This window comes from Nannospalax galili, unplaced genomic scaffold (genome assembly GCF_000622305.1).
Source record: "Nannospalax galili isolate Female #2095 unplaced genomic scaffold, S.galili_v1.0 scaffold1383, whole genome shotgun sequence".
Lineage (NCBI taxonomy): Eukaryota > Metazoa > Chordata > Mammalia > Rodentia > Spalacidae > Nannospalax > Nannospalax galili.
The window spans coordinates 1,006,974-1,019,250 of NW_008350357.1; the positions used below are offsets into that span (position 1 = coordinate 1,006,974).

General features: G+C 43.8%; 1 long non-coding RNA gene across 1 annotated transcript; it reads right to left on the reverse strand.

The window, feature by feature from the left end:
• Positions 1-1,399: 1,399 nt before the first annotated feature.
• LOC115072809 lies at positions 1,400-4,957 on the reverse strand. The gene is made up of 3 exons (XR_003851826.1): positions 4,932-4,957; positions 2,776-2,852; positions 1,400-1,447 (listed from the first exon to the last, which is right to left on the reverse strand). It is a non-coding gene; the product is annotated as an uncharacterized LOC115072809 (long non-coding RNA).
• Between the last annotated feature and the right edge of the window lie 7,320 nt (positions 4,958-12,277).

Sequence of the window (12,277 nt, forward strand, 5' to 3'; positions counted from 1 at the left end):
TTCAGATATTTGCAAAGAGGAGATGATAAGAAAGTATGAATAGAACATATGAAATGTATGCGACACCATAAAAAGACAAAATTTAAAAATCATGGGCAGAGAAGCACTTCAAATTAAATGCAAGAATAATACATTCAATAACGTTATAGCAGAAAATTTCCCTCATCTAGGGAAAGAAATAAGCCATGCAGATTCATGAGATATTGTATTTGCAAAGAGGAGATGATAAGAAAGTATGAATAGAACATATGAAATGTATGCGACACCATAAAAAGACAAAATTTAAAAATCATGGGCAGAGAAGCACTTCAAATTAAATGCAAGAATAATACATTCAATAACGTTATAGCAGAAAATTTCCCTCATCTAGGGAAAGAAATAAGCCATGCAGATTCATGAGATATTGAGAATGTCAACACACAGTAGCAAAATAGAACCTCCCCGTGTTATATTTAACACACTAATTTTGAAAAAGTAATGAAGGCTACTAGAGATATACAGCAACTCACATATAAGGAAATTCTATTAGAATAATAGATTTTTCTCAACAGAAATCCTTTAAATCCAAAGAGCATGGCACAATGGAGTCTAATCTCTAAATGAAACTAATTTTCTACTCAGATTGTTATATCTAACAAAAACTATCTATTATAAATTGATGGACAAATGTTCCATAGTAAAAAAAATTAAAGTACTTAATGATCCCAAAACCTGTACTCCAAATATACTTGATGGAATCTTACACACTGAAAAGAAATATAAAGATTTCTGTGAGATAACAGAAAGGAAAATATTGTACTAGGATATTAATTAAACAAATGAGTAAAAAGGAAAACACCAACCATAACAAAAGTAACAAAATAACAGAATTAGTACATGCCCTTAAAAAATAAATCTGAATATTAATGTTCTCAATTCCTCAATCAAAATAGACTAGCAGACTGGATAACAAAACGTGAATCCATCTATTTGTTGCCTCTAAGAACACCACCTTAGTATTATCAAGGGTGAAATGGAGAAAATGGGGGTACTTTAACTGGAGGGAAGATGGAGGATTAGCTATGGAGAGAGAGAGAGAGAGAGAGAGAGAGAGAGAGAGAGAGAATAAATTAATGCTTAGCTGGTGTGACAAACCAGAAAGAAATGTGTAAGTTCAAAAGCCTACTGAAAAATGCAGTATCTCTACATGTGTCCAGGGGTCTAGCTTAGGCTATATAACAAGAAAAAGTTCCAGACAGGAGAATCCTTTATTCAAGCTGTTGGTCAGGGTGGTCCAAGAGACTCCCAAAATTACACAGGCTATTGCCACAATCCTTGATTGCCTTCCAGAACTTGAAGGTAAGACTGTATTGCTGAAGACAGGACATACTTCAGACACAGGATTTGGAGCAATGGAGCTGGAACTGACCTGGAAGCCACCTCCTTGAAGGCTAGCTCTCTATGCAAGCTGGAAAGGGAGAACATCAATCAATGGTCCAACCCCAGCTTTAAGGCCTAATAACCACAACAAAGACTGACACATTAAATCACACTGGTGCAGTAGTGGCACTTTTTTTTTTGGTCTTTTTGAGACAGGGTCTCCCTGTAGCCCCAGCTGTCCTGGAACTCACTATGTAGACCAGGCTGGCCTTGAACTCACAGAGATCCGCCTGCCTCTGCCTCCCGAGTGCTTGTAGCAGCACTTTTATACTGGGGATAGTCAAGAGCTACCTAACTGGACTTAAAGCCCACTCAATGGGAAGGCCTTCATGTGTGGGTACTTTTAATATAGGCAAATACACATGGCTGGGGAGGTCACAGATTTTGGAGAAAACCCTAAGGCTGTCACATCCCTAGACAAATGTAATTTCTTACTAATATGCTAAATATGGATCCTTATATTTACAGACAGGTATGCCAGTCACCACTCATCCAAGAAGCCTTTTTTGCAACAGAGACTATTAAAAAGTTCCACAGCTGGTCACCCACAGAGAATAAGTGTCTGTGAAATCACCAAGCCTAAGTGGCACATGTACAATGCAACCTCTATACCTAAGGCTCAAGGGACATAGTGGAACAAGGGGTTGAGAGAATACTAATGTACCTCTCAATTCTCAGTAATGAAGCCCCTTCATGCAACAGAGGGCAATGAACACAAAGGCCACAAATGGCCAAAGTGTAGAGAATATGAGTCTGTAGAGTGTGAGCCCTTGGACATGATTCCTATATTAAACTCCACCCACCCAGGACTCAGGGATCATTGTAGAAGAGGGGGTGGGAAGATCAAAGAGCCAGGGGAGGAGGTACACGACCAGATGGAAACAAGGGTTTACAGGATCCTGGGACCTTGCTCATATGAATCTTCAGCAATGGTGTCAGCATGCACAAGACCCATGCAAACTCAAACTGACAAGATCCAGCATAGAACTGTGGAAATGGATGGTAGGCCCCAATCTTAGCCAAAGAACTATTCACAGCTGTTACTCCTGGATGAGGGAGAAGTGATCTTCTTTAAAGTAGTGACTCTAGATAGGCTGACTAGACACCAGTGGATGAACTTACACAGAGGGACGTGTGGGTACGCTAACAACACTATTGGCCTTAATACAAATGACAGAATGCATGGAAACCAATGAAGAGGCCTATGGGAGGGTGTGGCTGGGGGAGGGTTATAAAGATGATTACAATGTTTTGTATGTAATACACAAAATTTCAAAAAAATACAAAAAAATAATAAAACTAATAAATAAAATATTATAGAAAAGAAAACCATCTTACTATTAAAAACAAACATACCCTTAAACTGAAAAGATGGAAAAAGGCATGATAAGGCAAGGAAAGCAGAAATCATGCGGTTTTCTTTCTCTTAATACCTGTCAAAATAAACCAGATAAAAATCAGTCCTACAAAGAATGAAGTTCACTTCATACCAACTAAACAATGAGCTAAAAAATTCTAAATTATATGGCAGTGTAAGCTAATAGACCTTACCAGACATCTACATATCATTTCACACAAACCCTGAAGAATGCACATCTTTCTCAGAACCCACGTAACTGTCTCTGAAATAAATCATAGGCTAGAACACAAGCAAATCTTAAATACAAAAAAAGTTGAATCAATTTCTTGTATGCTATCTGTCATAGCTTCAATTGCCAACTTGACACACTGGGAAGAGGAAATCTCAACTGAAAAATTTCCTTCATCAGAATGACCAGTGTGGTATTCTCTTGATTGCTAATTGATGGAGCAGGGCCTATCCCACTCTGAGAAGTACCAACCTGGGCAGGTTGTCCTGGGTTGTATAAGGAAGGTTGCTGAGCAAACCTGAACAAGCAAGCAAGAGAATTGCTCTTTGACCACTGCTTCAGATCCTGCCTGCAGTTTCTCATCTAGAGTTCCTGCCTTGGTTCCCCCTATGAACTGTAAGCCAAATAAACTCTTTACCCTTCAAGTTGCTTTTGATCATAGTATTTTATCACAGCAATAGAAAAGCAAACTAATACACTATCTGATCACTCTGGAAATCAACAGGAAGACAAATGACAGAAAATTTGCAAACTCGTGAAGATTAAATGATCACTACTGAATGACATAAGGGTCATTGAAGAAATCAGGATGGAAATTTTAAAATTTTTGAATTGAATTAAAGTGAAACACATCTAAAAAAATGTATGGAATGCAGTGACATCAGTCCTGAAATAAATAATTTAATGATGCACTTAAGGCTTTAGAAAAAAAAGAAGGCGCCAAAATCAAAATCAACTGAAGGGGAAAAAAATAAAGATCAGGGTATAAATTAATGAAATGGAACACAAATCAAAGAATCAACCAGATGCTGATAAATCTGTACGTAAACTAACCAAAAGAAACAGAGAGAAGACTCAAAGTAATAAAATTAGAGGTGAAAAAAGGACATAAGATATTCAAATCCAGAGAGCATGGAACAATGAATTCAAAACTCTAAAGAAATCAATTGCCTACCTGGATTACTATACTTAATAAAACTATTAAAACTGATGGCCAGTACATCTCGATTCCCCTGCACCCCGACCAGCTATATTCTCTCTCCCCACATTGGCCCCATTTTGGCCTTAGCCTGGTGCTTGCTCCTGTTCTTCCTACCCGAGACCTCTGGACTAGCCTCCTAAACCAGACACCTCCCACTGGGTCCTGAACCTCCTGCACCCAAATTAGCTACATCCTCCTCCTTCAGGGTCCATACTTACTCTGCCCAGCCAGTTAAACCCTCCCCATGCTGTCCCCCACCCCACCTTGGCCCTAGGCAACCTCCTGAAGTTCTTGCCTGAGAGCTCCTGACTACTATTCCAGGACCCAGCCACTGGATCCCATAGTCTTCTATTAAGCCCAGAGCCCTTTGGCCTGCTGGAGGGCTCTTCACCAATCAGTTTGAACCATCCAGTCCTACCAATAAAAAAGCAAAAGTGAAAAGCTGAAGCACAGACCAACTAACTATTCTTACCCGACTAGAAAGTAACCAAGCTACACCAACAATATAAACAGAACCAAGCCTCAACTAAACAAAGGCAGATCAGAATTTCATAACAGACACACAACCAACAGAAGTCATATGCCCAGTCCACAACACAAAAACAGAGGTAATGTGTGTCCCCACCAAAAGCCACCAGTCCTACAAAAGTATATTACAATGAGAAGCACCCAGGGATCCCCAGGACACAGACTTTAAAGGAACAATCATAAACATCATCAAAGAATTCAATGACTTTAAAGAACACACAAACAACTCAAAAGAAGTCAAAGAGGGTAAAGAATAAACTCATGACTGAAGTTCAAGAAAATAGGAATATACGGCTGAATGAACTGTCAAAGAGAATTCGGGGCTTGAAAAGCAAATTCACAAAAGAGACAGAAATGCTGAACTATACTCAAGACGAAACGAAGATGGAACTGAAAAGCAAAGGACTGGGTACCGGGACTGTACGTGCTGAGCTCCAGGCTGGCCCCGACTACAAAATGGCGGCAGAAAGGCTTCAATTGAAAAAGGCTCGAACCGATTTTTTTCAGACACTAAGGGCGGGGGAGGAGGCGCGCAGGAGCCGTGCGTGGTACCACACCGCCATCTAACGGCCAGAGAAACTGAAAACACCAGCCAGCGACGAGCCGCCAGCTCCCCGCCTGAATTCAGGTCCCTCGCGCTGGAGGCCGAGCCGCAGCAGCGCAGCACAGGGCGCTCTCCCACCCGCCAGTCCCCCACAGACGCCCCGGCAAGGACCCCCGCTCCACTCCCACAGAGGTGCTTTATTCGGGGCCACGAGGGAGCGGCCCTGGCCCATGAGCAGGCAGGCGCTCAGGCTACCCCAAAGGAAATGTTCCGGTGCGAGCGGTGGCGTTTGCTTTGAAGTCCAGAAGAGGCTGCTGAGGCCAGTTCGGGGTCTGGCCGCTCTCAGGCGGAAGGCGGGACTAGCAGAGGGCTTCGGCTCGGGGCGTGGGCACACAGCGCGGCGTCCTTTGCTCTTCCCGCCTCGCTCCCACTGCGTTCCCCTTCGGGGATCGGCTTCCAGAAGGGCAGGAAGACATCGGTCCTTTCCGCTGCGTCGGTTAGCCTGTTTCTTTGGTCGCTAGATGGCAGTAAAGCATCGTGGTTCCGCCAGACCGCCCTCCGCCCTCCGCCCTTTGTCTTTTGAAAAACTCGAAGCAGGAAGCGCTCCACCAAAGCCTTGGCGCCATTTTCTTTTTTTCTTTCTTCTTTCCTCTTTTTCTTTCTGCCTCTCCTCTCTTCATTTTCTTTCTTTCCTTCTTTCTGTTTCATGGGGGATGGGGTGGGGGTGGGGGGTATTTATTTTGTTTCTATGGAGACTGGGTCTCCCTGTAGCCCCAGCTGGCCGTGAGCTCACTGTGTAGACCAGGCTGGCATACAGCCCACAGAGATCCCAGGCTTGCTTTTTCTGGCTTGTGGGTCTAGGCCTGCTTTACACGCTGATTCAAATTATGACAGTTGAAGTCTTTTAAATAAAAAACAAAACAAAAATTTTAAATACTGTTACAATTCGCGTCCCAAGCAAACTGCACTTAGACTCCAAGCTGGCATTTCCCCCCTTGGGCTCTCTTGGTTCTCCAGCTATTTGTGTTTCTGCTTCTCTGAGTGGGATTTGAAAAGTGTCTTGATATATGGCTTTCTTGGTTCTCTTTTTTACTACAAAAAAATAGATTAAAAAATAAATAAAAATAGGCGGGGCGTGGTGGCACATGCCTTTAATCCCAGCACTTGGGAGGCAGAGGCAGGCGGAACTCTGTGAGTTCAAGGCCAGCCTGGTCTACATAGCAAGTTCCAGGTCAGCTGCAGCTACAGGGAGACCCCGCCTCAAAAAGACCAAAAATAAATAAATATAAAATATAATATAGTATAATATTGCGTTAGTTCCAGAATAAACACTTCTTTCCTCTTTAAGGTGGCAGTTGCGCTTTTGTGGCAACAATTGAAACTGTGTCTTCTCTTTTTCAGAGGAAAGGTGCATTTTCAAACTGCTCGGGTTCAAGTTGCCTAATGCAGTCAACATCTTTTCTTCAAACTCCAATTTTTACCATGAGTTACCCCGTCCTAAAAGTTGTTTGAAAGGATTGGAATTCTGACCTTTCCTTTAAAAGTGCAGATACCTCCACCAAAGGGATATATACAATATTTTAAAATGTTAGGGAGAAGCAAAGCTGTTTCTTCTTTGTTACCACCATGGAAATGGAAGGTGGGGTCCAAAGCAGATTATGAGAGGGGGATCTGTCCTCAATGGCCTCCAAGCCTGCTAATATTTGTTTAGCTACATTAACACTCCCTTTCTGGGTACTATGTCACCCTAGGGCTGTGACAGGTCAAAGTGTACCGCCCTGACCTGTGGCTCTGATGTCCCCATAGTAGCTCAGTTTTTAGGGTTGACACAAAAGCACAACTATCACCTCGAAGGGCATAAGAGATAATTTATTCCTGAGCCAAATCTGAGTGACCGACACCCAGGAACACAGATTCCGGTTATCTCAAATTTTATGTTCCAACGTGGAACCAATTTCATGGTTTTTATAGTAAAAGAACAAAGAAAGTCCATCAATCAAGACACTTCTCAAATACATTGGTGAAAACATTAAGCAGGCAGGTTATAGGCCTCAGATGCTATCCAATAACATTCAGCCTTTAGTTGGTGGGAACTAGGGCTTTAAGTCAATACACTGCAAAAAGTTTTTATCTGTTAGTCATAGGACATTAGGTCAGAATCAAAGGTGGGCAAGAAGTGGCTGTTTAGATGCAGTTTTTCTGGGCACTTTTCATTCACATTAGCTATAAATATGGTTCCTGTCTCATGCCCTCTGAAACACACATGGTGTAACAAAGCAGGCTTTCTCTATGCCTGACCTGTCCACCAGAGGCATCACTATCTCAGAGGAATCCAGAACCCACAGCAGGTTTGAGGTTTCTGAGCACTGTGGGCTTGTCCTGAGGTGCAGACTGCCCTTCTTGGTTTTGGCTTACCTTCTGCAAACAGCTTCTGCTTACACACACACACACACACACATGCACACACACACACATACACACACACACACTTTTGAGATAATTGTAGATTTCCTTGAAGATGAGTATCAGCGGCTTTTCCGAAGTCTACGGGGCGTGCCATCAGAAGCAGTTGGCACTAGTTTGAGGTAAGAAACGTGAATCCAAGCGTTCTTGAAGTTTTGTAATACAGGAAGTGATTGAAGGAGCTGACAGCATCCCCTTCGTCCAAGCTGAAGGAAGTCTTTGATATAGTGTCTTTCAGTTGACGAAATCACCTGGTTTTAGCACTTGTTCATTTAGACTTTTATCATCTGGGATGTCACTGAGAAAAGACTCTGTAACTAATTCTGAATTTGGGTTACTTTTTAAATATCAATTATATAATAGCATATAATGTGATCCTTTAGCAGAGATAACTCACACAGCTATTTTTATAGAATAATTTATAAAATTAGTCTAGATTATTTTTTACAACTATGTTTTAGAACATCTGTTTTATAATCGATGGTTAAGATGAGCTATCTTGTTCGACTTAATCACCCCTTCCAACATTCTCTATCCAAATATAAATAGCAATGTCGTTTCCTCACATCTCTTAGCTTGCCAGCTGAAGGCACAATCTTGACATCGGATGTCAGCCCCTGTTTGTACGAAGGCCACAAGTAAAAGTCTGTGCCTGTGAGTTCCCTTTCACCATGCAACTTCGTCCTCCTATTAGGTAGGACAAAGTGAACATCTTCCTCTCTCAAACACCTCCAATTCAAAGACAACACACAGGTCTCACAGGCATTCATTCATTCTCAACATGTCTGACAAAACGCCAAACAAAAGTTCTCAATTCAGACAGACCCCCTATTTGTCCTGACCTGTCTCAACAAGATTGTACCTCTCCCAAGAAAGCCCTTCAGCTCCCTCTAGCCTCAATGACCAACAGTCTCAGCACCTGCATACCGAATCCCTCAACTTCAAACTCTTTGGACTGGTCTTGGCTTCTTGCTATTTCTTTCATTCCTCAAATTTATTTTTCAAAAAAAAAAAAAAAAATTGGGGGTGGTGGTGCAGCACAGGCCATGTTGCTCCTGTGGAGGTCAGAAGACCCTGGAGTCAGTTCTCACTTTTTGCCTCAGGGCCTCTCTTGTTTCTGCTGTTCTGCAAGCACTCTAGGCTAGCTGGCCTGCAAGGTTCCTGGTGATTCTGACTCTGCCTCCCATCTTGCCTTAAGAGTGCTGAGATTATGGATGCTCACCAAGTATCCAACTTTTTACATGGGTTCCACGAATGCAACATGGGTTGTCAGGGCTGTGCCTTTACCCACTGAGCCATCTCCCCTCCCCAGCTAACTCTTTTTTAAAAAACAACAACAAAACCAAAAGAACCCTGACCACTTTTTGTTTATTCTCTGAGAATTTCACACATGTATAAAATGTACTTTGAGCATATTTTCCAATCCTCCTCAGCTTCTCCCAGATCCTCCAATGACCTCCTTCCAACTTCATGTCCTCTTTCTTTTTAAAAAATTTATTTATTTTTATTTTTATGTGTATCAGTGTTTTGCCTATACACATGTAATTGCACCATATGTGTACACTGCCCACAGAAGCCGGAAGAAGACCACCTTAAAGTGAATGGAGGTTCATCTTAAGTCATGCTAAAGAGATGGGGGCACAACTAATGCACTGATGATGTGGTAAACTTTTCCTTCCCTGGAATTCCTGCCCCCTGAGGCAGTTGCTTCTAGTTCAGGTCGCAGACAAGTAGCTTTCTGTTAATGCCCTGAAGACAGCCCCTACCAATCAAGACTTTTCCCTGTACACAGGATATGGGGACACCCAATTAAGACTTTCCCCGTACACAGGATATGAGGACATCCAATTATTTTAAAAAATGCTTGGCGCGCGCGGTTTCTGTGGAGTGCCCCAATAAAAACTCCTGCCTACTATTGTTCGGGCCAGACTCCATCTTTGGCTCTTGAAGTCTGTGCCCGGCTAGCCGCCGTTTGGTTGTTGTCCTTTTTTCACTTTAAATTCTAAAATAAACTTTTGTATAATCTTTTTTGGGTATCTGTGGGAATTATTCTCGATTCTCGAACCCTAACAAGTGTACTGCCTACATGCGTGTAAGTGCACCTGTAACATGCAATACAGGCTAAGGTCAGAGGAGGGTATCAGATCCCCTGGAACCGGAGTTAGGGACGGTTGTTAGCTGCCATGTCGGTGCTAGAGATCCAACCTGGGTCCTGGAGATCCAACCTGGGTCCTCAACAGGACCTGCCACTGCTCTTAACCAGAGTCATCTCAGCCATTTTAAAATTACTTTGTCAATGAGATGAAGAACTCCCAAAAGGGAACACCAATGACCTGTAGCAGGAGGACCGAACACTGAGAAGATAAAGGTGCAGCTGGCAAGAAACTCAACTCTTGCAGGAGCCTGCGAAGGGAGAGGGTCCAGACCTCTTTGCTGAGAAAAGCCCTCTTCCCTTCTCACTTAGCTAGTTTCCACTCTTGTAGAACATCCATTGCTAAAGAGAAGGAAATTCCAGTCTTTTCAAACAACTTTTAGGACGGGGTAACTCATGGTAAAAATTGGAGTTTGAAGAAAAGATGTTGACTGCATTAGGCAACTTGAACCCGAGCAGTTTGAAAATGCACCTTTCCTCTGAAAAAGAGAAGACACAGTTTCAATTGTTGCCACAAAAGCGCAACTGCCACCTTAAAGAGGAAAGAAGTGTTTATTCTGGAACTAACGCAATATTATACTATATTATATTTTATATTTATTTATTTTTGGTCTTTTTGAGGCGGGGTCTCCCTGTAGCTGCAGCTGACCTGGAACTTGCTATGTAGACCAGGCTGGCCTTGAACTCACAGAGTTCCGCCTGCCTCTGCCTCCCAAGTGCTGGGATTAAAGATGTGTGCCACCACGCCCGGCATGATCTTGCTCTTTTAAAGAAATATTTGTTTATTGTGTGTGTGCATGCATGCACAAGTGTGTGCGTGTCTGTCTGTGTGCATGTAGGCACACACGTCCTATGGCACACGTGGGGAGGTCAGAGGACAATTGCGGAGAGTTGGTTCCTTCCTGCTTACACTGAAGGCTATACGGATCAAACTCAAGCTGTCAGGCCTGTGCAGAAGTGCCTCCAACAAACTTGCTGGCCTAACCCTGAACTTCTGATCCTTCTGATTCCATTTGGGATTACAAGGCATGTGCCACCATGCCCGGTTTATGCTGTGATGGGGATCGAACCCAGGGCTTTGTGCACGCTGGGCAAACAGCTACTTCCCCAGCTCCAGCTCCGACTCATAGTTTTAAATTTTTATCTCTTTGTTTTCCAGTTCTAAGAATTTTTTTAAAAAAGATTTATTTTGGGGGGACTGGAGAGATGGCTCAGCGGTCGAGAACACTGACTGCTCTTGCAGAAGACCAGGATTCGAATCCCAGCACCCACATGGTGGCTAACAACTGCGTGTAACTCCAGTTCCAGAGGATCTGACACCCTCTTCTGGCCTAAAATGGCGCCAAGGCTTTGGTGGAGCGCTTCCTGCTTCGAGTTTTTCAAAAGACAAAGGGCGGAGGGCGGAGGGCGGTCTGGCGGAACCACGATGCTTTACTGCCATCTAGCGACCAAAGAAACAGGCTAACCGACGCAGCGGAAAGGACCGATGTCTTCCTGCCCTTCTGGAAGCCGATCCCCGAAGGGGAACGCAGTGGGAGCGAGGCGGGAAGAGCAAAGGACGCCGCGCTGTGTGCCCACGCCCCGAGCCGAAGCCCTCTGCTAGTCCCGCCTTCCGCCTGAGAGCGGCCAGACCCCGAACTGGCCTCAGCAGCCTCTTCTGGACTTCAAAGCAAACGCCACCGCTCGCACCGGAACATTTCCTTTGGGGTAGCCTGAGCGCCTGCCTGCTCATGGGCCAGGGCCGCTCCCTCGTGGCCCCGAATAAAGCACCTCTGTGGGAGTGGAGCGGGGGTCCTTGCCGGGGCGTCTGTGGGGGACTGGCGGGTGGGAGAGCGCCCTGTGCTGCGCTGCTGCGGCTCGGCCTCCAGCGCGAGGGACCTGAATTCAGGCGGGGAGCTGGCGGCTCGTCGCTGGCTGGTGTTTTCAGTTTCTCTGGCCGTTAGATGGCGGTGTGGTACCACGCACGGCTCCTGCGCGCCTCCTCCCCCGCCCTTAGTGTCTGAAAAAAATCGGTTCGAGCCTTTTTCAATTGAAGCCTTTCTGCCGCCATTTTGTAGTCGGGGCCAGCCTGGAGCTCAGCACGTACAGTCCCGGTACCCAGTCCTTTGCTTTTCAGTTCCATCTTCGTTTCGTCTTGAGTATAGTTCAGCATTTCTGTCTCTTTTGTGAATTTGCTTTTCAAGCCGGAATTGTTTTTTTTTGTCATTTCATTTGTTGTCATGCCATTGTTTTTTGTCATTTCATACAACCATAGTTTTTCTTGAGCGCCAGTCAGGGGCTTGTTCTTTATCCTCTGAGTTTTTTGGGCTGTTTGTGTGTTCTTTAAAGTCCTTGAATTCTTTGATTATGTTTATGATTCTTTTAAATTTTGAGTTCTCTGGCTGGTTCTCATTGTAATATACTTTCGTAATACTGCTGGGTTTTGGTGGGGAAATATTATCTAGGTTTTTGGTACTTTCTTTGTTTTTGTGTTGTGGACTGGGCATATCTCTTTTGTTGGTTGTCCTACATGAGATTCTGGTCTGCCTTTGTTTACTTGAGGCTTGGTTCTGTTTATATTGTTGGTGTGGCTTTGTTTCTTTCTTGGCCCGTAAAAATAG